Source organism: Emys orbicularis, chromosome 19, assembly GCF_028017835.1.
Source record: "Emys orbicularis isolate rEmyOrb1 chromosome 19, rEmyOrb1.hap1, whole genome shotgun sequence".
Classification (NCBI taxonomy): domain Eukaryota; kingdom Metazoa; phylum Chordata; order Testudines; family Emydidae; genus Emys; species Emys orbicularis.
In genome coordinates, this window is record NC_088701.1 from 16686052 (window position 1) to 16713763 (window position 27712).

The following is a 27712-nucleotide window of genomic DNA, read 5'->3' on the forward strand; positions in this document are numbered from 1 at the left end:
CAGAATCCCCTAGACTTGGCTCGGGATCAGCTTACGTGGAAGAGGGGTGGGTCCTTGATCCTGGTGGTGACTGGAGATGGGAGCCATTTTGGAAAGTCTGATTGGATGTGATGTGCTCAAGGCTGCAGAGCGCGTGAGGAATTAGGACCCAAGTGTCCGGGCTCCCAGGACTGTGCTCAGATACCTAGCCCTTGCTCCTCAGTGCATAAGGAATTTGAATTCCAAGGGCCCAGCCTCACTGCACAGGGCAGCACAGATCTTTACAGAGGCACAGGCCATGCATAAGCAGGGGCTTTAGGGGGGCACAGCCCCCCTCCTCTCCCAGGCTAGGCCAAGCAGCCCCCATGACTCCCCCTCCTCCATGGCAGGGGCACAAACACTCCCCCATCAGTCTCCTTTAACCCATGCAGGGATCATTTCCTTTCACCCACCGCCAAGATGCAGCCACCTCTGGGATGGTATGTGGCAGCTGTTCAATGACACTCAGCAAGACAGGAGCTCAGGGCAGGAAGCGGAGGAGAACCCTGAGTCCTCTGGGCTGAGTTGGGGTTGGGCACTTAGAGATTCCCAGAGTCCAAGGCTGGAAGGGACTGGTGTGGTTATCTAGCCTGACCTCTTGCACAGCGCAGGCCCTAGCAATGCCCTGAGTTAATTCATGTGGAACTAGAGCAGACCTGTGAGAAAAACACTCAGTCTCCATTTAAAAATGGTTAGTGATGGAGGAGCCACCAGGACTCTGTGGATGGTCCCACGGTCATTCCCCGCACTTGCCTGAGGTGACTCAGTGAGTCTGTGACCTTTTGCTCTCACTGCTAGACCATGCAGTGACTAGCACCCAGCTGCCCACAGCTCCGGAAATAGAGGCACTGATGAAGAGCCAGGAACCTGTGGGCAGAGGGACAGGCCCATGATGCAAATTGTAGCCACTTCCCATTGGCTGGGGAATGGGGCCTGTCAGCCAACATCTGCTCTGGGACACTTCAGGCTCTTTCTATGTGAGCTGCTGGGGCCAACAGGGTCACCGCAGAGCTGGGGAGCCCTGAGTCTGCGGAGAGCCTGCTGCTCTTCCAGCGGGTGCCAGGGCTGAGCCAGCAGGGGCGGCTCTAGGCACCAGCAAAGCAAGCAAGTGCTTGGGGCAGCCCATTTGCAGGGGTGGCAGCCGGCAGGGAGCCAGCATGGGAGCTGAGAACCAACAGGGGGCCCTGGGAGCTGTAGTTCCTTGGTTAGCTCCCTGCCTATAGAGCCAGCCCTGGAGCGGGGAAAGAACTACATTTCCCAGCATTCCCTTGGCTGCTATGAACAGGAAAGGGAGGGGGAGGGAGTGAGGTAGCTGAGCCATGCTGCAGCTTGCTGTGAATGGAGAGCTCACTGCTAGAACGGGGTGGCACTGTGAACGGGGAACAAGTGTGCCCAAGGAGTAGAAGGCTTTGCCCCAGAGATCCCCTTCAGAAGACATCCCCAGCCTGGATTAGGGATACTGGTGTGACCTCACCTTGCAGCCCCCAAAGAAAGAATTGGGTGGACTAAATGGACAGTGCCCCTCTCTATCTGAAGCCTAGCAAGGGAGGTACGTGGATCCCACTAGAATTTAAAATGAAAAGTAAGGGAGGGGAGGCTCTGGACCTGGGCAGCTTTAGATACAGTACCAGGCACGTAGGAGGATTTCCACTTCTGAGCCATGGAAGCAGAAATTGACATTTCCTTTCCAGATTTAGCTAATATTCAGAAAGGGAATCTAGCACCTGCCTTCCAGATTTGAACACCCTCAAAATTCAGGCGTGCTCAAGCTCAATTTGGGCAGCTGTTACTTCATTTCTCCCAAATCAAATATACTGATCCACTGTAACTTGCTGTAGAAAAAGTAGGATAAAATTGAGCAAGAAATGCTTCCCAGTGGTTATTAGGACTGGAATTGCTATTTTCAACAGCCATTGCCTTTTTATTTATTTATTAGTTTTATTTGTTTAAAAGGAAGACAGTGATATTGCATTGGCCAATTCCCCATAGAAACAAAGAGTGGAACAAAAGAATAATAAAGGCACCTCAACTTTTCCTCATTTATGGAGGACAGTTTTATAATATACATCCAGATATCCTCCAGTCACACAAGCTGAAAATTGTTCCACTTTACTGCAGTTCTGTAACCATATGGGAACCAATCCTGTCTGTGTTCTGTGCACATCTAAAATTCCTGCTGAATGACCCGTCCTGGGAGCGAGTTACCAGTGACCAGGGCTGGGGCGGAAGGAGGGTGCAGTTGGCAGGGGAGAGCCCAGGGCTGAGGAGGCACTGGTGGGGGGGAAAGGGGGAGCCCAGGGCTGAGGTGGCAGGGGGGTGCGGGTGGTGGTGGGGAGAGCCCAGGGCTGGGGCGGCAGGGGGGGTGCGGGTGGGGAGAGGCCCAGAGCTGGGGTGGCAGGGGTTGCAGGTGGGGTGGGGAGAGCGCAGGGCTGGGGCAGCAGGAGGGTGCGTGGGGTAGCCCAGGGCTAGGGTGGGGGGCAGCCAAACATGTTTTTGCCTGGGGCGGCAAAAAACCTAGAGCTGGCCCTGTGAGCCAGGTAGCACCATGGGTGTCTGGCAGTGAGTTGTGGATTCCTGGCCAGAGGTCCCAACCCATTGCTCTAGTGCGCCAGTTCAGACGGAGATGCCCAGCGTTGAGGCGAATCCCCCATGTCCCCACTGAGAGGTTCTCCGGGTTTTGCACCTGGCTCCCAGTCTGGCTCCGGCTCCCATCGGTCCCAGCCGTTGCTCCCTGTTGGAACGATGCTCTGCGCTTCGGCAGCACGTTCCCCAGAAGAGCTGAAATTGCTGTAAAAAGGGGGCGCATTTCGCTATCCCCCCAGTGCCGGGGGGAAGCTGAGGCAGGGCAAGGGGCAGGGCCTTGCCCATGGGCACACAGTGGGGCTTTGACAGAGCCCTGGCGCAGAACCCAAGAGCCCTGGCTTCCCTGTTTAAGCACTATCCATCCTGCCTCTCAAACACGTGAGAGCTGTGCTGAGCCCCAGCTCCCCTCCCCCCCACTGACTGAGGGGTGCAGAGCATTCAGGGGGCTGAGCACCATGGCAACTCCCTGCTCAGCCGTGTGGGGATGTCAGCTCCCGACCCCCAGGACTCCTTTCCCCAGCTGGGACACTAGGGCCAAGCAAAGCCCCAGGGCACCCGGCACCACGGTCTGAAGTACAGACAGGCCGAGAATGGGGCCCAACCCCCACCCCATTCCTACAAGCAAAGGGTGGACAGGCCAGAGCAGCGACCCCAGTGGGAAGTGTTCCCCCAGTCCCATTGGCTCTGGGGCTCAGCTGGTGTCTGGCCTCCAGTACAAACCGAGACCAATAGGAACCAAGAATGGATCTCCAGGCAGGTTACTATTCTCCACCCCCCGCCCCTTGGGGGCCAGCCCCCTGGTGGGATCTGCCAGTAAGATTTTTTCCCCTCCCAGCCCTGTGTGGAAGAGAACCCACATAGAAGGCGACAGGGGACTCAGCCGGCTGCCGGGCATTGTGCCAACACTCCCAGCTTGGCTAGGGGACTATTTATACGGTCAGGAGATGCAGCTCAGCCTTTAACCTCTTGGGAGCCAGTGGGGGTGGATTCGGGGGTGCCATGGGGATCATGCTCCTCCTCCTTTCCCTGATGGCTACCAGGGCTGCACAGGGGTCTCTGCATTTCAGACAGCACCAGAGAAAATCCGATCAACCCCTGATGCCAGGGCTGGATGCAGAGATCGGGGTTTTGCAAGGGGCTCCCACCCTGACTCTGCACCTCCTGGCCCTGGTGTTGGGGGTACCGCACCCCCATGGGCCCCCCCACATCTCCATCACCACCTCCTGCTGCCCCCTGCACTGGGAGGTGTGTGGCAGGCATAGGAGTTGGCCTGGCTGGCTCCACCCCAATGGGGAGATCCTCTCTGCAAAGGGGATTCTCTGAATCTGGTCCCTTCACACCAGCTCAGTGGAATGAGGGTGATATCAAGACCGATCATTACAGGGCAGACGCAGGGACCCAGTGTGACAGAATGTACCTCTGTGTCCACACCCTACACACTATTGTAATAATCTGTGTACAAAGTATGCCTTGTGAGGTATCATCTCAAAACTCGTAACTTGCTGGTCAGTATGGTCCTGGTAAAATATGTGTGGCAACATTGTATGTGAAGTTATAAATTCTCCTGTATGGTGTTATTAACACATGCCTGAGGTTGGCAAACCCGTCTGCCCCAAACAAAGGACTGCATGCTCTGCTTGATTTACATTTAAGCACTAAACAGAGTAATCAAGCAGGAAGGGAAACAAAGGAAACTCAAACAGATGAGGAAAAAGCAGCAGGGAACATCCTTCCATATAGACTCTTTGTCTCCTGAATCTCAGCTGGAAATGTTTTTCATGGGGGGACAAACAGCCCAAGACACTTTCTCTCTCTCCCTGCCCATCACTTCCATGGTGGAACCTGAAGCAACAAGACAAAGGTTCTGGGAGAAGGGCTCCTGACCTAAGAAGTTTGGTCAGAGAGAGTGCTGAGAGCACCTTATAAGAAAACTTTGTTTTGAGCTTAACATAGTTTAAGTTCGGCACCAGTTGCATTTTATCGTTATTTTTCTTGCAACCATTTCTGGCTTTTATGCCTCATTACTTGTACTCACTTTAAAACCTCACTTTGTAGTTAATGGACTTGTTTTATCTGACCCAGTGTGCTTAAACGGAAGTGTTTGGGAACCTGCATTTGGGATGGCAAGTTATGTGCATATTGTTTCTATTAGGGAAATAACTGCCTTTATATAAACTTGTGTTGTCAGGAGGGGGCTGGGCAGTACAGGATGTACATTTCTGGGGGGAAATCTTGGACTGGGAGTGTGTTGGGGTCACTCTGCAGTCTAACCCAGGCTGGTAAGAGCCAAGGTGTGGCTGGCTGGCTGCAGCCCATACACAGGCGTAGCTGGGAGTGACTTACATGCTGGAGACTGTTTGTGAACAGTCCAAGCTGGAGGCTACAGCAGCAAAGCAATGTAAAGGGCATCCCGGGGAAGAGGACAGGCATGGCACAGCTACTCATTAGTCTGGATTGTACCCTGGTTGTCACACCCAGGTAGGGGTCAGGGAGGGACTGCTACAGGGCCCCTCCTCCAACACACACGCCCTGGCCAGCAGCTCCCTGTCTCTGCTGCCTGTCTCAGCCCTGTGGCATCTCCCAGGGACCAGCTACACTGCAATAAAAACCTATGGCACTGAGTCTCAGAACCCAGGTCAGCTGACTCGGGCTTGCAGGGTTAAAAACTGCAGTGCAGATGTTTCCACGTGGGCTGGAGCCTGGGCTCTGAGAGCCTTCCCCCCTCGTGGGCGCCAGCCTGAACTCAACGTCTACACTGCAATTTGAATGCCCCGCAGCCTGAGCCCGAGTCGGCTGAGCTGGGCCAGCAGAGGGTTTTGTTTTGCAGTGTAGCCGGACCCACAAGGCTCTGGCCTAGGACTGAAAGGGAACAGAGACAGAGCGAGGCAGCAGAGATGGCTCCTGCTGCAGCCTGGCTGAAGGGAGCAATGGCACTGGCCAGCCCCAATGCTCTGTAACCATTTGCTTCTCTGTGCTAACGCAGGCCCGGCAGCTTCTGCAGCCCGGTGACACACTGTGATCGTGTTTTCAGAGGCTGCCTGTGCTGCTGCAGATACTCCAGAGAGCAGAACAAGCCTCCCACAGGGAATCCCGCTGCACTGAGTCAGGGATTGCTAGCACCTGAGGGCCGTCTCCGCTGGGGGAGACCATGGACCTGCTCCTGTAGAACTGTGTGCAGTGAACCCCGTTGGCCCCTTCCCAACCTCCCCCCAGGACCTGCCCCCCCTTCCCAGCCTCTCCCTGGGAACGGGCGCTCAGGCGCGGGCTGCGGGGAAGGGACGGGCGCTCAGACACGGGTTGTGGGGAAGGGACGGGCGCTCAGACGCGGGCTGCGGGGAAGGGACGGGCGCTCAGACGCGGGCTGTGGGGAAGGGACGGCGCTCAGACGCGGGCTGCGGGGAAGGGACGGGCGCTCAGACGCGGGCTGTGGGGAAGGGACGGGCGCTCAGACACGGGCTGCGGGGAAGGGACGGCGCTCAGACGCGGGTTGCAGGGAAGGGACGGCGCTCAGACGCGGGTTGTGGGGAAGGGACGGCGCTCAGACGCAGGCTGCGGGGAAGGGACGGGCGCTCAGACACGGGCTGCGGGGAAGGGACGGCGCTCAGACGCGGGTTGCGGGGAAGGGACGGGCGCTCAGACGCGGGTTGCGGGGAAGGGACGGGCGCTCAGACGCGGGCTGCGGGGAAGGGACGGGCGCTCAGACGCGGGCTGCGGGGAAGGGACGGGCGCTCAGACGCGGGTTGCGGGGAAGGGATGGGCGGTCAGACGCGGGCTGTGGGGAAGGGACGGGCGCTCAGACACGGGTTGTGGGGAAGGGACGGGCGCTCAGATGCGGGCTGCGGGGAAGGGACGGGCGCTCAGACGCGGGCTGCGGGGAAGGGCCGGGCGCTCAGACGCGGGCTGCGGGGAAGGGACGGGCGCTCAGACGCGGGCTCTGGGGAAGGGACGGGCGCTCAGACGCGGGCTCTGGGGAAGGGACGGGCGCTCAGACGCGGGCTGAGGGGAAGGGACGGGTGCTCAGACGCGGGTTGTGGGGAAGGGACGGCGCTCAGACGCGGGCTGTGGGGAAGGGACGGCGCTCAGACGCGGGCTGCGGGGAAGGGACGGGCGCTCAGACGCGGGCTGTGGGGAAGGGACGGGCGCTCAGACGCGGGCTGCGGGGAAGGGACGGCGCTCAGACGCGGGTTGCGGGGAAGGGACGGCGCTCAGACGCGGGTTGCGGGGAAGGGACGGCGCTCAGACGCAGGCTGCGGGGAAGGGACGGCGCTCAGACGCGGGTTGCGGGGAAGGGACGGGCGCTCAGACGCGGGTTGCGGGGAAGGGACGGGCGCTCAGACGCGGGCTGCGGGGAAGGGACGGGCGCTCAGACGCGGGCTGCGGGGAAGGGACGGGCGCTCAGACGCGGGCTGTGGGGAAGGGACGGGCGCTCAGACGCGGGCTGCGGGGAAGGGACGGGCGCTCAGATGCGGGCTGCGGGGAAGGGACGGGCGCTCAGACGCGGGCTGAGGGGAAGGGACGGCGCTCAGACGCGGGCTGTGGGGAAGGGACGGGCGCTCAGACGCGGGCTGAGGGGAAGGGACGGGCGCTCAGACGCGGGCTGCGGGGAAGGGACGGGCGCTCAGACACGGGTTGTGGGGAAGGGACGGGCGCTCAGATGCGGGCTGCGGGGAAGGGACGGGCGCTCAGGCGCGGGCTGCGGGGAAGGGACGGGCGCTCAGACACGGGTTGTGGGGAAGGGACGGGCGCTCAGATGCGGGCTGCGGGGAAGGGACGGGCGCTCAGACGCGGGCTGTGGGGAAGGGACGGGCGCTCAGACGCGGGCTGTGGGGAAGGGACGGGCGCTCAGACGCGGGCTGCGGGGAAGGGACGGGCGCTCAGACGCGGGCTGCGGGGAAGGGACGGGCGCTCAGACGCGGGCTGTGGGGAAGGGACGGGCGCTCAGACGCGGGCTGCGGGGAAGGGACGGGCGCTCAGACGCGGGCTGCGGGGAAGGGACGGGCGCTCAGACGCGGGCTGCGGGGAAGGGACGGGCGCTCAGATGCGGGCTGCGGGGAAGGGACGGGCGCTCAGACGCGGGCTGCGGGGAAGGGACGGGCGCTCAGACGCGGGCTCTGGGGAAGGGACGGGCGCTCAGACGCGGGCTGAGGGGAAGGGACGGGTGCTCAGACGCGGGTTGTGGGGAAGGGACGGCGCTCAGACGCGGGCTGTGGGGAAGGGACGGGCGCTCAGGTTGTGGTGGAGCTGGGTTCTGCAGCGCTGGCATTGGCACTGTAAGAAGCAGTACTCTCACCTGCTCTGACTCCGGGCATTGTGTGGTTTCCTGTCGCTCTCCGGCACAGGAAGGCAGCACTCCGACAATGACTGTTGAGGCCCGGCTCCTGCTTTGCTGCCATTTCAACCTCTGTTGCCCAAGCAATGAGGGTGCTTTTGTTCCAGCCCGGGGGAGGGTTCTAGAGCGGGGTACCCCCCTTGTCAGTCCCCCTCTTTGGGCGCAGGAGTCACTGTGACTCTGTCCCTCAAAATAGCTCCCTGTAACCCTCAGAGCCATCCTAGCTGGGATATTTCATACCAAGCCTGCCATGTACGGTATGATAGGAAACGTCATGAGCTGCTGGAACCCGTTGTTCTGCCCAGATGTGTATTTCGTGAGTGTGTAGAAGATTTTGCTGTTTGGGCAGGGAGCTGGGAGCCCCAGGGCAGCCCTGTTTAGCCCTGGGGTTCGGTGCCTCGCCAAGAGGTCCTGCAATGGGCGTTGGGCTGAAACCCAGCCAGCTTGTTTAACATCAGGCCCAGAACAGCGTCAGATGGAGGGAACGGGCCAAAGTGAAAGCAAGCCGCGCTCCGAGCCCCTGGGAAAGACTGACCTGCCTGGGGGGCGGATGTGCAATTCCTAGCTTCTCCCTCACCTCCCCCTCTCCCCCCGCCTGCTTTAACGGGAGGGAAACAGAGACTGCAATAAACCCCTCTGGTAGGAACGCGCCTGCGCCACCAGGGAACGGAGCCACCTGGAGCGGATTAAAAGACCTAGTCCAGGGAGCCAGGGCAGGCGCTCGCCTCTGGACAGCGGTTGGGGACGCCATACGGGGCTGCTTTAGAGCCCAGGGTTCTCATCCCGGCGCTTCAGCTGCTAGTTACCTAGGGCCTCCTTTTCTTCGGCGCTGAGTCCCCCAGCTGTACTGACGTCAATGGGGCAGATCCACCGCTCGTGTACGTGACCGTGGCTCCGTGAACGGGGCTGGAGAACGTGCTGTGCCCCTGACCAGGGCGGGGCAAACTGCCCCAGCTGAGGTCTGCCCCATGGGAGCTGTGGGGAGCCCGGTGTCCCGGAAGCTGCTGCAGCCCCGGGGTTTCTGATGGAGAATGTGGGGTGACAGGGGTGGCAATTCAGCCCAAACAGCTCCCAGCCACCCCAGCACGCCTGGCGACTCCCCTCCCCAATCGATCAAAGCCCAAGACGGGGATCTGAAGCTAGACATGAAGTTAATCCTCTGCAAACTGATGTAACCCACACACCTCCTGGGTGTGGTGTTGTGTCCCATCTAGTGGCACCGAGACCACTTAGAGATTAATGAGTCTGCTCTACAGCCTTAGCTAACAGCCGGTTGGATTTTAGCTCATGCTGTAGAGGCTCATTGTCACCGGGCGATGCTCTGGAACTACTCCATACGAAGCCAGTCAGGACTCTGGGGGAGCCTCCTCTCTCTGAGCAGACTGTCTCCAGCCAAGAAGCTTACGCAGCTTCGACCTTCCTGGGTCTGACCTCAGAGCATTCAGCATCCCCTCCTCACACCATGTGCTTCCCACAGCGAGTCCGCACAGGTGGGGTCCTGGGGAAGCCAGAGGGCCCTGCACCCCCACTCCGCAGTCAGACCTGACTCTCAGCCAGCCAGTAAAACAGGTTTATTAGACCACAGGAACACAGTCCAAAACAGAGCTTGTAGGTACAGAAACCGAACGCCTAAGTCAGGTCCATCTTGGGGCCAGGGAGGCCAGACCCCGGGTCTGGGCCTCCCTCTCTTTCCCCAGCCAGCTCCAAACTGAAGCTCACACGGCTTCACCTTCCCGGGTCTGATCTTGGAGCATTCAGCATCCTCTGCCCCTCCGTGCGCTTCCCACAGCGAGTCTGCCCAGGCGGGGTCCTGGGGAAGCCAGAGGGTCCTGCACCTCAACTTCGCAGTCAGACGTGATTCTCAGCCAGCCAGTAAAGCAGAGGTTTATTAGATGACAGGAACATGGTCTAAAACAGAGCTTGTAGGTACAGAGAACAGGACCCCTCAGCCGGGTCCATTTTGGGGGGCAGTGAGCCAGACACCCACGTCTGCACTCACTCCACATCCCCAGCCAGCCCCCAACTGAAACTCTCCAGCCCCTCCTCCTCTGGCCTTTGTCTCTTTCCCGGGCCAGGAGGTCACCTGATCTCTTTGTTCTCCAACACCTTCAGTGGCATCTTTGCAGGGGAGGGGCCCAGGCCATCAGTTGCCAGGAGACAGGGCGTCGGCCATTCTCTGTGCAGACAGCATCACACTGGCCCCCTAGGGCTCTGCGGCAATCACACCCCCTTATCCCACCACCTAGATACTTAAGAACTGCATAGGGGAAACTGAGGCACCCACACAGTATTCAGAGAAAACATTAAGAACATTCCCACTTTGCCACACTCATGCACTAAGCTCTAGAGGCCCCCGCTTCGATCCCGCCCGCCGACGACCAGGGTCTGTCACTGTTACACTGGCATGGCTGGCAATTGGCAGCAGGAAGGGTTTCCATTGAGGGTTAAGAGAAAGGAACTTGCTGGCCGTGGCTCTGTGCAGGGCCCTGCCAGCTCACCATCTGGTTTGCACGCCAGGAAAGGAACATGGAGCAGAGCTCCAGCCCTGGCTGCGTCCCCAGCTCTTGTCTTGGCCTTGCAAAAAGCTAACAGATGTAGCGCGAGGTTTTAAAGCAAACACACCATGTTGTGGGCCTGGAGCAGAGGCCCGGGAAGTGTTCCCAATAAAAAACAGTGCCGGGATCCCTGTAATCAGCACCAGAGTGCAGGGGGAGGGGAGGGAGCTGGAAGGCCTTTGAAAACAGACAGCTTGATGCCAGCCTTCCCCTGCTGCATGAAGCTATTCCTCCAGAACCGAGCCACAAAGGACCCAGTCCTGCAACGGGACAGCAGGAGGGCTGGTATCGCTATCCTCCTGTTTTACAGAGGGGGAAACTGAGGCACAGAGCTGGGCAGTGTCAGGGCGCAGCTGGGGATGGAGCCCGTTGGATCCTCACTAGCTTCAGCAGCGTTCGCGCTTGTGTCTGCTCCAGGTATAAACACAGTCACCCATGTGCAGGTCCAGCATTCCGTCCCTAGAGGGCAGCAGTGCCCATGTGGGAGCACACACGCACCCCCCCTCACCCCCCTCGGCTGCAAAGCAGCTCCATCCCCACTCCAGGGTTACGTTCTCCTCCCCTGCCCTGTGTTCTGGCTCCCTCGAGGACCCTTCACGAGGCTGGCAGGGGAGCGCCGAGCTGGGAGCCTGGCCAGGCTGGAGCTGGCCCAAAGGAAACACCTCCACGTTCTTTCCAGGTGCCACCCAGTCCCCTGGCGCCTGCAGGAAGGTTTGGGAGAATCACACACACGCTGGGTCTCCCAGTCACCAGCGCTTTGCCCGGAGCAGACCCAGTCCAGCCAGCCTTGACTTCCCTCTCTGTGGAGCTGGGAGCGCGCCTGGAGCTGCCAGCCCAGTCCCGTCTACTCAGCGAACCGCTTGCTGCTGCTCTTTCCAGGGACTCCTCCTCCCCTCCCCAGCCCTGGAGCCAGACGAACACCCACACACAGGCCTACTGTGCCCATGGTGGGAGCTCTCCCCTCCTCCCCCCGTACAGCGGCTGCAGGGATCGCGTCCTGGACATATTCAAGGGGAGCCCGATGGGATTGTCCAGGCAAGGAGGGCATGGGCCCTGCCCAGCTAGGACGGGGCACCGTCCCCAGGCTGCTGCATCAAAGCCAGCCGTGGCGAAGAGCGATCAGCGACGGTGCGCTGGCTCATAGGTGCCATGAGCTGGGTGGTTCTCATCATCCTTGTTCGGGTGGCGCTGCCCAGGTGAGCTCCTAGACCAAGGGGGAGGGAAACAGGCACAGGGAAGGGGAGTGACTGCACCCCCCCCTCCTGCACTCCAACCCCCTGCCCCAGCCCTGAGTCCGGTCCCGCATCCCAAACCCCTCATCCCCAGCCCCAACCCAGAGCCTTCACCCCCAGCCGGAGCCCTCACCCTCTCCCACACCCCAACCCCTGCCCCAGCCCTGAGCCCCATCCCACACTTTGAACCCTTTGGCCTCAGCCCAGAGCCCCGCCCTGCACCCCAAACCCCTCATCCCCAGCCCCAACCCAGAGCCTTCACCCCCAGCCGGAGCCCTCACCCTCTCCCACACCCCAACCCCTGCCCCAGCCCTGAGCCCCATCCCACACTTTGAACCCTTTGGCCTCAGCCCAGAGCCCCGCCCTGCACCCCAAACCCCTCACCCCCAGCCCCAACCTAGAGCCTACACCCCAAGCCAGAGCCCTCAACCCCTCCCACGCCCCAACCCTGAGCTCCATCCCACACTTTGAACCCTTTGGCCCCAGCCCAGAGCCCCCTCCCGCACCCCACACACTTCATCCCCAGCCCCAACCCAGAGCCTACACCCCCAGCCGGAGCCCTCACCCCCTCCCACACCCCAACCCCTGCCCTGTCCTGCACTTCGAACCCTTTGGCCCCAGCCCTGAGCCCTGTCCCCAAACCCCTCTTCCCCAGCCCCAACCCAGAGCCTTCACCCCCAGCCGGAGCCCTCACCCCTCCCACACCCCAACCCCTGCCCCAGCCTGGAGACCCCTCCCACACTCCGAACCCCTTGGCCCTACCCCCCAGCAGCAGGTCAGAGCCAGGCATAGAACCCAGGTGTCCTGACTCCCAGGCTTCTGCCCGCTAGGCCGATGTAGCTGGGCCACCCAGATGATGCTTAGCACGGGGCTCCCCCATGTGATGGGTTCATTACCCCCATTTCACAGAGGGGGAAATTGAGGCAAAGAGCAGGTGAGGGTCTGGCCCAGTGGGTGCCTGAGCCAGTGTTCAGTGCTTCTGGCTCCCAGACCTGTGCTTAGACAAACACCCACCCCCTTGGCACTCGCTGGGCGGGCTGGCAAAGGGGATGCGGCAGGACAGCTGTAGTCCCTAGTACGAACAGGCTGCATCCCCAGCACCTGGCACCAGCCTCAACCCCCAAAACAAAGGCCCCTCCCTGCACCAGCAGCTCCCTCCTGGAGTGCCCAGCCTGGAGCGCCCCCCAGAGGCTCCTGGGAAAAGCTCAGCAAGGAGTCCCCTGTTTGCCTTCTCTGTCTGCCCCCTGCATCAGCCCCCCACTCCCTACCCCAGGCCTGTCCCCCTGTCTCAGGTCTGTCCCCCCAGCTCCACCCATCAGCTACCTCACTTTTTCCATCATGTGCTTTTCATTTTAGCCTGACTTGAGAAGCTGGAAGAAGTGGGGGGCAGGATGAGGGATTGGGATGGGGGGGCAGGGGGTGAGGAGGTGGAGTGGGGGGCATGAAGGGTGAGGCGGGAGTGGGGCTGTGGTTGGAGCAAGGAGGCGTGTGGGTCAGTGGGGCGGGGCAGGGAGGAGGCGTGTGGATCAGGGAGGAGGAGGCATGTGGGTCAGTGGGGTGGATCAGTGGGGTGGGTGCAGGGAGGAGGAGGCGTGTGGGTCAGTGGGGTGGGTGCAGGGAGGAGGCGTGTGGGTCAGTTGTTCCATGTCAGTCAGTGAATCATTCCCACTCCCCACCCCGTGTACTACATCCCAATCGAGGACCCCCTGTCCCCCAGGTGACCAGGCCATTGAACAAGCCGCAAGAGGAGCCAGTGAGTGCCCCAGCCGGCGGAGGGGCGCCAGGTGTCAGGGCGAGGGAGAAGCTCGGGGGTGGGGGGGGTGCACTAGACTGCTTTGGCTGCATTTTTGTGCCCTCTGGCTCTGCGGGGGGGGTGGGGGGTGTCTGTGCTGTGAGCCCTGTGCTGTGGGGAACTGGGCTGACCAGGCCGCTAAAAGTCCGGTCGGCGGCACAGCAGGGCTAAGGCAGCTGCCTGGCCACGCGTCCGTCTAGGAGACGCAGGAACATGCCGGCCACTTCCGGGAGCTGCCTGAGGTAAGTGCTGCCTGCACACACACCCCCCGCACCCCAACCCCCTGCCTCAGCCCTGAGCCCCGTCCAGACCTCTGAACCCCTTGGCCCCAGCCCGGAGCCCCATCCTGCACCCTGAACCCCTCATCCCCAGTCCCACCCCAGAGCCCACACCCCCAACCAGAGCCCTCACTCCCCCACGCACCCCAACCACCTGCCTGGTGAAAGTGAATAAGGGTGGGGGAGAGCGAGCGATAGTGTGAATCAAGAAGGTGCTGGGGTATGATTGGCTAAAGAATTGTGTTACAATGTGCTGGGATGACTTAGAAAATTGTTTAATAATTTAGTAAAATGATGGTTAAGGTAGAGCTAAGCAAGACTCAAGTTTCACTATCTAAAGGTGGGTCCAAAAGGAAATTCTTTGGCACCAACTCCAGGCCACAGCCCCAAGATCAGAGCTGCCAGACCTCAACACCTGCCAATCACACCGGGCAAAAGCTGGAATTCCCCAGATGGACCTGATCCTGATTGGCCATCAAGAAAAGTTCAGCTGCCTTATTGGGAGTGGGGAGTGGGGAGCATTGTACGCGCCGCATGTGCGTTCTGTTGTGGTGATTGTCAATAAACAGAAGTGAGGGGTATTACTGTGTAAAAGACCCCACAAACCTGCAGCGTGTAAGGTTACTCCCTGAGCCCATGGAAGGGTAAAGGTGGGTGCCCTACAGCGTGAGGTTACGCCTGAGCCCTAGGAACTGGGTACGGGTGGGTGCCCCTAGAGTGAGTGAGTAACAGAGAATTTTGTGTGTAACAGTCCTCACACAGGACTGGAGTCAGGATTGTCACCCCCATTTAACAACATGGGGAAACTGAGGCACGGGCTGGTGAAAGCGCTTAGAGCCAGCCCCGGCGGCTGAATGGCACCAGGCCTGAGCTATGCCCCTCCACAGGGTTAGCTCTGGTCGCAGGCCAAAGAGCACCACGCCCCTGCACCCTGCCTGTCCGGGCTGGCTGGTGCTGGGGGGGACAGACCTGGTGGGAGGGTTGACCCCTTGCGCCAGCATGGGCAGCGTGGCCATGGGGCGCGTGGCCCGGGGCAGTGGGGAGCTGATGGGCCGGAAGCTGGAGGCGGCAGTTCTGTTTTCTCAGAGTCACTTCCACCCGCTGCAGGCTCAGGGTGTGATTCATCCTGTGACAGCCGCCACGCGCTGGCTGGGATGGGGGGGCAGCAGGCTCCATGCTGGGGCCCTGAGAGGCAGGCGCTGGAGACCACTGACGCCGTGTCACCCTCCAGGAGAGATCGGCCCCTCTGCACCAGCCAGCCCCATCTGCAGGCAGGGGTGAGGGCACAGGGTACAGCTGGGGGGGGGGGGGGGTTAGCCTGGGGAACCCTCAAGTTCATCTCCTTACTGAGGCATTGTTTGGGCCAAACATGGCTCCAGAGCCCCCCCTTCCCCCGGGTTACCCCCACCCCTACAGCTCCCCCTCTGCCCCCAGGGGTGCAGAATCCCCCCCGCCCAGGCTGCTGTCTGCCCTGGCTGGTTGCAGAGGGGACTGTTCCCCCGCGCAGCCCATGGACCCTGCTGCTGCCTCCTGCTGGCCGCAAGGGGGTGCTGCCCGTTCAGAGAGCCATGGGGCTCGCCTGGCCAGTGTGGATACAAGAACCTGCCCCAAAGCTTCGCTGGTGAGTGCACGGGGCAGGGAGAAGCCTGTGCCTGCTGAGCTCTGTGCAGGCCCTGGGGAGCCGCGCCCTGGCACCGCCCTTCGGGCCAGGCTTCCACGGGTATGTAGGTGCCTAACTCCTAGAGGTTCAGTGGGCCTTTGGTGCCTAAATCCAGCCCTTAGTCTCCCGTGCCTCAGTTTCCCTCACACGATGAGGGTAGTGGCCCTGCAGTTGGGGGAGGGTTGTGAGGATAAAGGCATTGAAGCCCCTGAGGGGCCCAGGCACTGGAGGTATGGGGGCCACCTTACCCAGAGCTGGCAGGATGGGAGTGGTGCTGGGTTTGGGTGTGCCCCACCCAGGGCTCAAAGAGCCACCTTTACCTTCCTCCCCAGAGCCCACAAGCGGACTGTTGTCGCTGTGGGTTTTACCCACTTCAATGCACCATCCTGGCATCACCGTGCAGCAAAACAACCTGCTCACTGCCTGGTGCACAGCTGAGCTAGGTGTGCTGCGGGGACCTGCCCTTTGCAGCCAGCGGGGTGCGGCCCAGTGCAGACGGGCCAGGCGGCTGCCAACTGCAACTTAGGGCAGCTCTGCCTGTATGTGCTGGGGCAGCAGCACCACTGGGCTCTGGGCTACTGAGGCCTGAAACTGCCAGTGCAGAAAGGCCTGTGTGCCCCTTTCCTACGACGGGCTCCCCAGTACCCTGCGCTAGCAGGAGCCCCTGGGTCACAGCGAGAAGGGCAGAGCCACAGCCAGGGGGAGGAGCCACAGCCTGTGTGGCCGTGATAGCGGACTGTGGGAAACGGGGTCACTCTCCACTGGGGCAGGGTCGCCCCTCTGCCCTTCCCCCTGGGGCTAGGCCGAGCAGTTTGGGTCAGGGGGTCACAATCTGAATCTGGGCCGCGGGGCTATGGGCTGAACCGAACACGCGAGCGCAGCTGGGCCTGGCGCTTTGTTCAGCTTTGAGCAACCGCTCGGCCACAGGGGCACTGGGCTGCGGGGGGCAGCCCCTGGGGGGCTCAGCGCCTGCGCCGGTGGGGAGGCACTTCCTGCACTCAGATGTCCTGTGAGTGGGGCTTCTAGGCAGGCAATGGAGAGGTTGGCCTGGGAGGGATGTTGGGGAGGGGTGAGGAGGCTGGGCTGGGCCGAGCTGGGAGGATGCTGTGGAGTGATGGAGGGGTCGGGCTGGGCTGAGCTGGGAGGATGCTGGGGGGTGACGGAGGGGTCGGGCTGGGCCGAGCTGGGTGGGTGATGGAGGGTTGCCAGGTCTTGGCTGGGCTGAGCTGGGAGGGATGCTGTCGGGGAGACAGAGAGTGGGGCTGGGCTGAGCTGGGAGGGATGCTTGGTGGGTACCAAAGCTGGGGGTTGTAGTGGAGGAGAGAGGTTGTCTTCGCGGTGTTGCTCAAGGATTGTCTTGTAGCAGGTTGGTGTGGTGGGCTTGTGTGGGAGAATCAAGGGTGTGGGCAGTAGAGGTGACTGGGTTGGCAGTACCAAGCTACCTGCCTCCACGGAGCTGCAGCCAGCTTGGCCAGGGAAGCACAGGGCTGAACTTACAGCTGATGTCCCCGATCCAGGCCAGGTAGATGCATGGTGCAGTGGAACCCGATGGGTGGGAGGAGACTACCTCTCCCCCCATGGCGCCCTCACAGACAGCCATTCGGCAAGGAGCAGCTGCCTATGCCCGGGGGGCTTGGTGTTTGCAGTGTAGCTGTAGCCGAGTGGGTCCCAGGATATAGACCGGGGGGGGGGGGGGAGGGGGGAGATATCTTTCATTGGACCAACTTCTGCTGGAGAGAGAGAAGCTTCGGAGCCACGCCAAGCCCCTCTTCAGGTCCGAAGTTCTCCCAGCGTCATGGCAATGGGCGAGTGCACAGATTGTAGCGTAAGGAATTAGCGCGTGTTGTAAGTGACCATGTGAGGTGAGGCAGTGCGTTAACACCGCTGCAGGTGCAGGAGAACAAGGGGGCTGGTGGGTTACAGGTGGTTGTAATAAGCCAAAGAGCCAGTGTCTGTTTAGCCCATGATTTTCAGTGTCTAGCACAGGGGTGGGCAAACTTTTTGGCTCGAGGGCCACATCTGGGTGGGGAAATTGCATGCAGGGCCATGAATGTAGGGCTGGGGCAGGGGGTTGGGGTGCGGGAGGGAGTGAGTGCGGGGTGTGGGAGGGGGTGCGGACTCCGGCCCGGTGCTGCTTACACAGAGCGGCTCCGGGGTGGCAGCGGTGCACAACGGGGCTCAGGCAGGCTGGCACCACGTCCCTGCAGCCCGGGGGGGAGGGCAGAGGGCTGCTATCGCCTGCGGGTACTTCCCCCGAAGCTCCCATTGGCGGCGGCTCCCAGCCGTGAAGGTGGCAAGGGAGACTTGACAAAGGGATTCCCTATCCCAGCTCTCCAGCGCCATCTGCTGCCCCAGCAGCCTGGTCTGTTTGACAGAGGCCCTGGCTTAAGTATTTATTCTCAAGATGAAAGAGTTTTGATTAAACACAAGAACAAAATCAAAACAAGTGTTTATATTGAAACAGATTCAGCAAAACAACCGGAATTAAAACTTACTGCAGCCTTTCTTGGAGGCAAAATGTTTGAGTCTCTGATTTTGATGAACATCCTTTCTTTGACGAAAAGGGAAGAGGGCATTTCACCTTTAGCTTTGCTGGGTGCCGGGTATTTCGTTGTTCCCGGTTTTAAGCCAGACAGAGCCACGGTGGGGGAAAGAGAGGACAGAAATGTGGGGGAAATACAGCGTTTGTTGCTGTTCTTGGACCACAGGACAGCAGGCTGCTTTAGGCTGGCAGGTCGGCCACAACACCTGGGCTGGTCTCAGGCTCACATCCTGTCAGGGACACCATCTGGCTGGGTCTGTTCTCCTCAGACAGGACTGGGTGGTCTCGTCTCGCTGTGGCGATGCGCGCAGTGCAGCTGATTTCAGGAGTCGCGGAAAAGCCGAGGGAGCGCGAGAGAGGACGGGCGGGAAGAAATAGTGGGGCAGACAGTAACCCAAAGGGGATGCAAGGTTCTTACACGCCCCTGCAGTGCTGCCCATCGGCTGGCCCCACCGATAGGCTGGGGATTGGGTGCCAGGAGGGTTTTCAGGAATCTCACAAATGAAAAACAAAGTTCCTTGAACAAGAGCAAGGCCTGCTGGCCTGCTTGTGGGGAAGAAAGTCCTCCGGTCTGGTTGGCTCCCTCTGCCTTGGGGGTGGGCAGGATGAGACGACGCGAGCTGGACAAGATGAGCTAGGATGCTGTGATCCAGGTGTGGGTCCAGGTGAGAGCTGGGCTGGGATTTTTTTTTTTGCCTTCTCTTTTTAAGAACCCCACGAGGAAGGACATGGGGGGCACAGTTCCTCCACTCAGTATTTAACCCTAATACCTGCCATACCGATTTTGGCCCGTTACTTTCTGGCCTCCTCGCTTGTTAAGTCCAACTTCAGCCCCGTTCTTGAGTTGCCCCAGCCGGCCGTGCTTTGCTTGCACTGACAGCCTCTCGGGTCTGTTTGCCCTGGTTCATCACATTGATGGACCCCACTTGCTTTCTGGTTCCATGGTTCATCTCCAAACAGGCAACAAGCTACAGGTTCTTGTGCCAGCAGCGCAGCAGCCCTCGGAGACAGGACAGAGCCTTGAACCCTTCCCCTCCTCCCGGCCAGCCAGGCCCCCTCCCCTTGAACAATATGGGAAGGGCAGGGAGGTCATGACCCCTCGGCTAAGAGCCCTGCCCTAGCTGGAGCAGACCCCAGCCCTTCTGGGCTCCCCTTCGCTGCTTTCACTGCAGGCTTCCCACCCGCAGGGCCCTGGGAGGGTGTTGGGATCATGAGCCCCTACATCTCTCAGAAGGAAACTGAGGTGCACGTCCTTGGAGCTGGTCAGCTGAGGGTCTTGTGTCTGCAGTGGGGCCGAGGAGTCCAACAGGCCCAGAGTCCAGAGCTGGCCCTGCAGGAAGCCACCCTGTGCCCCATGGCGGAGGGGCCGGCTGGTGTGGCCTGTCTGTCTCCTCCTTTGTGTTCTGGTGCCATCCTGAGCTCCCTCGGAAGCAGGAATCCCTCCCCTCCCCTCTCCCCCCCATAAGGGGTGCACGGGGCTGCATAGAAATTCATGCCCCCCTCTGGCCCAGTCCTTCCCTGCCCCGTTCCCCCCCTCTGGTCCTGCCCGTCCTTCACCGCCCCTGTTCCCCCCTCACTCCCCTCTGGTCCCATCCGGTCCTTCCCTGCCCTGTTTCCCCCTCTGGTCCCATACCGTCCTACCCTGCCCCCGTTCCCCCCTCACCCCCTCTGGTCCCATCCCATCCTTCACTGCCCCCGTTCCTGCCTCCTCGCTCTGCGTCCCGTCCCACCCTGCCACCCTCCCCGCCTACCTCTCTGGCCCCGTCCCATCCTTCCCCGCCCCCCTCTCTCCCTCTGCACCCCGTCCCATCCTTCCCCACCCCCGTCTCCCCCCTCTGCACCCCGTCCCATCCCTCCCCACCTCCGTCTCCCCCCTCTGCACCCCATCCCATCCTTCCCTGTCCCCATCTCCTCACCGTGCCCCGTCCCGTCCTGCCCTGCTACCCTCCCCGCCTTCCCCCTCTGGCCCCATCCCATCCTATCCTTCCCCGTCCCCCCCTCACTCTTCTGGCCCCGTCCCGTCCCGTCCTGTCCTTTCCTTCACTGCCCCCGTTCGCCCCTCTGGCCCCATTCCGTCCTTCCCTGTCCTGTGCCGCCCCAGTCCCCACCTTCCCTCTGCGCCCCATCCCATCCTTCCCTGCCCCGGTCCCTAGCTTCGCCTCTCCCCTCTGTGCTCTGTCCCATCCTTCCCTGCCCCCACCTGTCCCCTCTGCGCCCCATCCTGTCCTTCCCTGCCCCCGCCTCCTCCCCCATTTTCCTGACATCTCCATTGGCCCAGACACCAGGAGCAGAAGGGACAACTCTTCTGCCCCCCCCAGCTGTGGGTTACAGGCACAGGGCCTGCCAGCTGGTGCTCCCGGCTCAGGGGAAGAAGCAGCCACGACATGAACTACGCCGCCATCCTGATTTCCAGAAAGGCTCAGCCGGCGCGGGGCCCTGCTGCTTGGCAGAGGAGGGTGAGGGCTTGTCTACACTGGCACTTTACAGCGCTGCAACTTTCTTACTCCGGGGGGTGAAAAAACACCCCCCTGAGCACTGCAAGTTTCAGTGCTGGAACATGCCAGTGTAGACAGTGCATCAGCACTGGTAGCCGCGCTCCCAACGCTGGTAGCTACGCTCCTCGGGGAGGTGGTTTTTTTAGAGTGACCACACAAGCCACGTTAGAGCACTGGCACAGCAGTGCTGTAACGTTGCCAGTGTAGACTAGCCCCGAGACTGAGGGAGGGGGAGGAAGGGCAGGGGGCTCTTCCTTTTGTCCCCTCCCTCCTCTCCTGACCATGCCAGACTGTGCTGTCCTTGGGGCAGGGACCATGGCCAATAGCCAGGGCTGGTGTTAAAGGGGTGGGGTGGGACAGGCTGCACAGTGCCTGAGGCCGAGGAGCCAGGCCATTTCCTCAGGAGCCACGGGTGCTTTGCCCTGAGGGAGGCTGCTGCGCAGAGGCACACAGATCCCAGCTCCCCCTCGTGCCCACAGGGTGGGCTGCGCTCTGCCGTGGCTGGGGAGGGGTTGCTGGTGTAAGGGGTGGGCTCAAACCCTCCCTCCGGAGGTCACTCCCGTCCCCTCTCCCACGATGCCACAGGGCCATGCCTACCAGGGCAGCATCTTGAGAGGTAATTGCCACCTTGCCGCCCTCCCAAGCCAAAGCCAATGGGGAGTCCCCAAGGGACCCAGAAACAAACCAGGCACTCTAAAGCTCATCCTTCCATGCCCCAAACCTAGTGACCCCAGCCAGCCACCCTGCCTTAGAATCCGACCTCGGCTCAGCTCACGGGGCAACATCCACCCCAGGGCTCAACTCTGTCCCCCCCTACACCCTGCTGGCTCCTTGTATCTGCAGCAACAGGATAAGGCCTCTAGCTTGCCCTCCAACCATCAGCTGCAGCTTACCTCAGGAACAGGCCTGCCCTAGCGCTCGCTGATTATGGATAAATGCCAAATTAACAGTTGGGTTGATACTTTATTTTTGCAATTAAGAAGTATACCTGCCAGCCTCCCCGCACCTGCAGGGCGTTGTGGGGATTATTCACTCCACAGTGGAGCGGGTAGAGGCTAAATGCTTTTTATCCTCTCTCAGGCTGAAACACAAACACAGAGGCTGAGAAAAGCAGGTCTGCAAAGAACCCAATTTAAACAAGTCTGGAAGCAAAGCCCAGAAGGAGATTGCACAGCCAAAGCCTCAATTGCAGCCTTCCAACCACAAAGCGCCTCGGAAAAACGTGGAAAGAAAGAAAAGCAACTCTCGGCCCCGCGGGGTGCCTGCCGCATGTGAGAGGAGCAAACGTGAGGGCTGTGAACGCTGCCTGCCCTTCAAAGCGCCCAGCGTTGACATTCTGAAATAAGGTTTCCATCAGGCGGTCTGTATTTCACAGCCACATGAAATAGACAACACACAATTTGCTGAAGCTATTGACAGAAATATGCTGCTTCTTAAGGTGCCATAAAGGGGTCAACAGCGTTTGAGATGCTTCTCCAGCCTGGTGGGAAGGATGCTCAGCTTCCAGGCTGCTCTAAATGCTCCACACATAAATAAAGGGGATTTCACACTCCTGTCTGACAAGCACAGCTGCAGGCCTTGGAACCGTTTGTGCTTTAAAAACATTTAGTCACAGGCAGCAAAGATAAACAAGGAGTCACACGCGTTGTGAGAACCCCAGGACTGCAGGGACCTGGGAGGGGTTATTTAAAAGGTTATTTTCCCCCCTCCCCAAATCAGACATTTTTACCTGGATTAATTCTGGCAGGTGCTTGAAGTGTTTGTTTCCCTTCGCAGTGCCCAAAACACAATTTTGAGACTATTTTAAACTGACAGCTAAAAAATGCGATCAAAGCAAAGGCAGCAGAGCTAATGCACTGCAGCACCAGGGAACTTAATGCTTTCTTAAAGAACCTTCCCAAACCGGAATCGTCCTAGGGCCCATTCAAACGGTGAGCTCTCGCTTCAGCTCCAGTTCTAAGGGCACAGCACTAACCCCCCACAGAACAAACCCATCCCAACATAGTTCTCTGCTTCTGAAAGCCAAACTCGTGAGACAAGCACGGCTGACTCGTAAGCCTGGGTCCTGCAAACGTGTATTTAACGCTATGTGCAGAGTCCCATTCAATGGGACCACACATGCCTACAGAAAAGCACGTTTAGATAAGCCTTTGCACAACCAGGTTTAAGTCACCAGAGCTGGCTGACGGTATAGATTGTCATCGCTTCAGTGTAGAGCTCTGAGTTTCCCCTAGCTGCTGATGTCCTTCTGTTTTAAATTTTGCATCACAGGCTTCAAAATTATGCAGATTTTTTCTTTCATTCATGAAAGATTCTAGAAATAGCTTCCAAAAGAGAAGTGTGAAGAATTACAGACAAGTGTTCAAGGAACAGTACTTTGGATTATCACAATCTGTTTACATTAAACTCAAGTTTCTCATTCACTTTTGAAAATGGGATTTAGGTCTTGACTATCAGGGGAATACCATGAAACTGACTGATATGGTTTACAGACTGCCAAGGCTGAAGATTAGGTTAGTCATTGTGATTGGTATTTTGTTTACATGTAAGGTCGGTGTCAATGTTATACTTTACCATAAGTTATACACGCTGATGAAGATACTGTAGCTATTGTACTTCAGACTCAAAATTAGGTTAATTAGAATTGGTAATTTGGTTCAAGCGAAGGCGGGGGGAGGGGTGTGTGTTTGGTTTTGTGACAATAAATTAGGAGTCTTGCTATTTTACCAGACAAGGGAATTTACATTTAAATCTTAATTTTGTATTTCCTAATATTGTATGCTTTGGAAACTGAGAAATAAGTGATGTAAGTAAGATGAAGTAAGGTCAATGCAGCTGTTTAGGACTAGTGATGCCAGTGGTGTAACCCGCCTGCAGGGGCACTCTTATTCCAGTAGAAGAGTGGCTTAGGGAGGTGGTTTAGCTTAAATCCCTTCTCAATTGATATAAACCAAACCAACAAAGGCCTTTTGGATACTGAACTCAATGTCCACAAGCATCAGACCCAAGCAGCTAGAATGGTTAAAATTCAGACCTTCACTTAAACCAAAAAAATCTTTTCCCACACCGACAAGGCCAAAGGCTCTCAAGTAATTTAAGCATTGGAAATGTTACCTACAGCCTAAAATATATTTGTGCTGTTTTAGGTTGCCAGTACTGAGGGCTCATTTTCCTGTTGCTAGACTGGGGATCAATTACCTCCTTAAATCAGATTTTATTCTCCAATGCACAGCCTTGTTAAAGGCATACACAGCTCAGTCACACCAATCTCACTACAACCTAGAATTCACCAGTCGGTGCTGGAGGTAATGTAATCTACCATTCTAAGATGATGGAATTCTTGAGAGCAGACAGGGCTGCTTATAGGATTAGCGAGAGAGATGCTATAAAAAGGTTATTTTTCTCTTCATTTTTGTGTGGGAAGACAAAGGAAAAGGAAATAAAATGGCCTGCTAAAGTGGTGTAAGAAGACAAGGCAGTCTGAGCAACCCAAAAAGCAGGTTTTATTGAAATTCAAACAAAATTACAGCCACAGACAGCTTTTAGGAACAGCATTTCCAAAACATGGGAAATGAAACAAAAGCTCAAGCTCGGGTTATTTTAACCTCTGAGAAATGAGCTAAACTCTTAACTGTGTCTCTTTTCTCTACATGGCTCATTGTTTTAGCTTTATGCAGTGTAACATTACTGCCCTGTGCAACGCAAACACACACAAACGCACAGCGGTGTTCCCAAAAGCACTTAAAATGCAACCAAAGCAGCTCCCTCCACAATGCTGGTTTGAGAGCATTTGGCCAGATTTCCCAGTAGCCTCCATTCTTCTTAATGAGAGCTCCTGGGTAATCTTGAAAAACTGGTACCAAAGTTGTGGGACCCCGTTTTCAGAACTGCACCTAACTAGTGCAGGAATGGTGGCCCAATGGCTAGTTACACTGTTGCTAATGGCCCCGTGTACCCATAAATCAGACTAGCAAGTTGTAGGTTTTCAGCCCATCCTGAACACTTCCATAAATAAAACTTTAGCTCAAATGCATTTTTTTTTAAAGGAAATCAGAGAGTAACTTTTGCCAACAGGCTTCTCAAACTTCCCCTTGGTTCTAACCCTGGAGGAGCATCAAGTTGCTGGGTGGTCAGGTGAAGCTTTCTTGTAAGGAAGACCACCACTGATTTATCCTGCATACAGACATTCTGCCCCAGCTCACTGCTGTCCTGTGCCTTGAGACCGTCACTCCCACCACCGCAAAGCTGCTGTGACAAGCTACCACAAGTGCAAGGGCACCAAGGAACTGGGCCCTGTGTCTCTCTGCAGGAGTCACTGTCCAAACACCAGATCTGGCTCCGATTTAGGAAAAGGGCTATATTTCTGCACAAGGCAGAAGGTGCTGGGTGGTCTCTGACAGCATAGCCCTGGTTTCCAGCTCAGGTACAAGTGCCTTTGGTGGGTCCATTTCAGCAAGAACACAGCATTTTAGAGTTACATATTCTGGACCAGATCCTCAGCCGGTGTAGACAGGCGTGGCTCCACTGAAGCCGATTCACACTAGAAGAGGATCTGGCCCATTGTACACAGTTCCTCTGCGTACCACTAGTTACAGCTGTATCTGGGTGCCAACAAGAACCACTATTTTCAAGGGATTAAGATTCAGGCACAGTTTTGGTCCAGGCTGAAACTTGGTCACAGGCAAGCACCTTCCAGCTGCCAGTTTGAGGGTGACAAACAAAAGAGCTTCAGATACTTTCCCACACTTTTTGAAGTGGTTCTCCTGTTCATAAGGACATTCCCCAGGCCATTAGTCTACAACCTCAGCCAGTGCCCATGGGGCTTCTGAAGACATACAACAGAACAGCTTTTCTAAGCAAAGCAGCTACAATTTTTCTCTGAGTTCACATGAGATTGAGACCTCATAGGGGAGTGACGTATCTTTGGGCTGCCTACAACACCAGCACTGCTAGAGGCCCTGCTAGAAAGGATTACGGCCTGGTTTCATTCTGGAGCACACTTTCCTGAAGTGACTCGAAAGCCTTGAACAGGGCCAGGCTTCAGCACAGCTCAGGGATACGCTGCTGTCCTGTGTACAATACACACAAACTCTGTTTTAGCAGAGATGGATCTCTCCAGCACTGCTATACTTGGTGGGGGTGACAGACCAAATGAACTGACTGCTCCCAAACTAAGGATAACGAACGTGGAGAGTGGGTTGAGAAGAATCAAAGGGATTGATTCCTCACAATCCAAACCCACAAATAAAAAAAATGCAATAAAAAAACCTGTGGGTGTTAGAGCAGCAGAGAGTTTGTAACCTCAAGAGACAAGAGCAGCTGAGTGCAGAGTTCAGCAGCGCTTTGCCTAACTCTGGCGGAGCAGAGGGGACATCAGAGTAGGTTTCCTCTTCTCCAAGATGTCCCCTTTCAAGTTAAGGTCTTATCTTTCAGAGGGTTAAGAACAAAAACACCCCTGCAGTTGCAGTAACTTATCTGCAACCTACTAGATAAAAGGTTATAAACAGCTTGCTTCTATTTCAGTTAGGCGCCCCCACGCTGCCAGACCCCTTTTGGGTATGCTTTGAAAGGGGTGTGTGTATGTTGGTTATTTATTGCATGGATCTTTTAGATCAAAACTCAACCCAGCTTCTGATAACAAGTTAGCTGTAAGGTCACAAGTACATGTTGCTAACGCCCTACTAAGATGAAAGGGCAGAAAGTGGGGCAGGCAGGGTACGGTCAGAGCTTGTCAGTATGAGTGCTGCGGGTGACAGGCTGGGACAAGACACAGCACTGACTGACAACAGGGGATTATTTCCATGATCACATAGTGGGGGGACGGGGTTCTCTGCCCTAAACCCAACGGAGAATTTCCTTGCCCTTTAATACTAGAGAGTGGGAGTTTGAGACACATGCAGCTTTGGCTTTACTGCTCCACTGAAGCCAGTGCCTCCCACTGGCATCACCAGGAGCAGTCAGGGTCTCTACACATGGAAGTTTCCCCAGAATAGCTACATCTGTCTAAGCCCTGTGTAGACATTCTGTTCTAGAATACAGAGTGCCTTTTTCTCATTTAGCTTAATCCACTTTGGATGTGGATTAAGCTTTAAACTAATAGAAAAGGGTACACTTATTCAGCAGTAAATGTCCACACAGGGAGTTAATCTGGAACAGCTATTTCAATAACTTTCCCACTGTAGCCAAGCCTGAAGGCCAACACCAAGCCCTTTGGGTAATCCCAGAGGTAGCTCCAGGCAATGCTGTTTCAATTCCTGCCCTGGTGCTGACGGGCACGCTCAGTGTATGAGGTCTGTGCACTTTCCTGCCTCCACAAATCTTTGAGGCAATGCATCAGAATAGCTAGCCTAAAAGCAGTCCCATGACATCTGTCCCCTGGAGGCGAACATGCTGCCCTAACAGGACACTGCAGAATGCATTCTTTGGGGGCGTTACAGACTGTACCAATCTGGAGTGTGGAGGTTAGTGACATGCTGCCACTACATACAATTGTTAGGGAGAGTTATTCTGCATGCACTGGGATTTTCACAGACTAGTTTTAATGGCCAAATTAAAGACGTATAGTTTGCTTTGCTGCTAAGAAGTTGACTATTTAACTCTGCCCTCAAGAGAAATATGTTCAAGTTGCAAAGACTTAAAAAAGCTACCCAACAAGTTTTATAACAGAGCTGATGCTAACAGAGGGGAAGGTGCTACTGACCCATTATCACAAGTTTTCAGACATTTCTCTCATCGGGTTTGCAAGTGGGACCTACTAAACCACAATGCCAGGTGTGGAACACTGAAATCCCTACCAAGAGAGTATCTCGTGGATGCAACAATGGGTGCATGAAGAGCTCACTAACCAGAGAACATTTTAATTTCTTGTCAGAATGGCAGGGTGGCAAAAGGGGACTTTGCTACACTTGCCTTCTGACCAAACACACTTCACTTCCTCAAAGGGCCAGCCCTATATTTGTTTCCATGGTGACAAGCGGATGTCAAGCGCAGGATTATTCTTCCTGTGCAGGATCAAGTAGTGATGCTAGGCTAAGAGTGAGGAGGGGCCTTTGCTCTTTACTCAGAATATCTAATCTTCTCTTTTGTGCAGTGGAGGGGAACAGGACAAGGCAGATTTGACTAGAATGTGATGGGCCAGATCCTAGGTCTGGCTGACACGCCGATGCTGAGCCAGCCGGGGACGGAAATATCTTCTAGCGTAATTAATGCAGCCTAAGGACTACTTGAA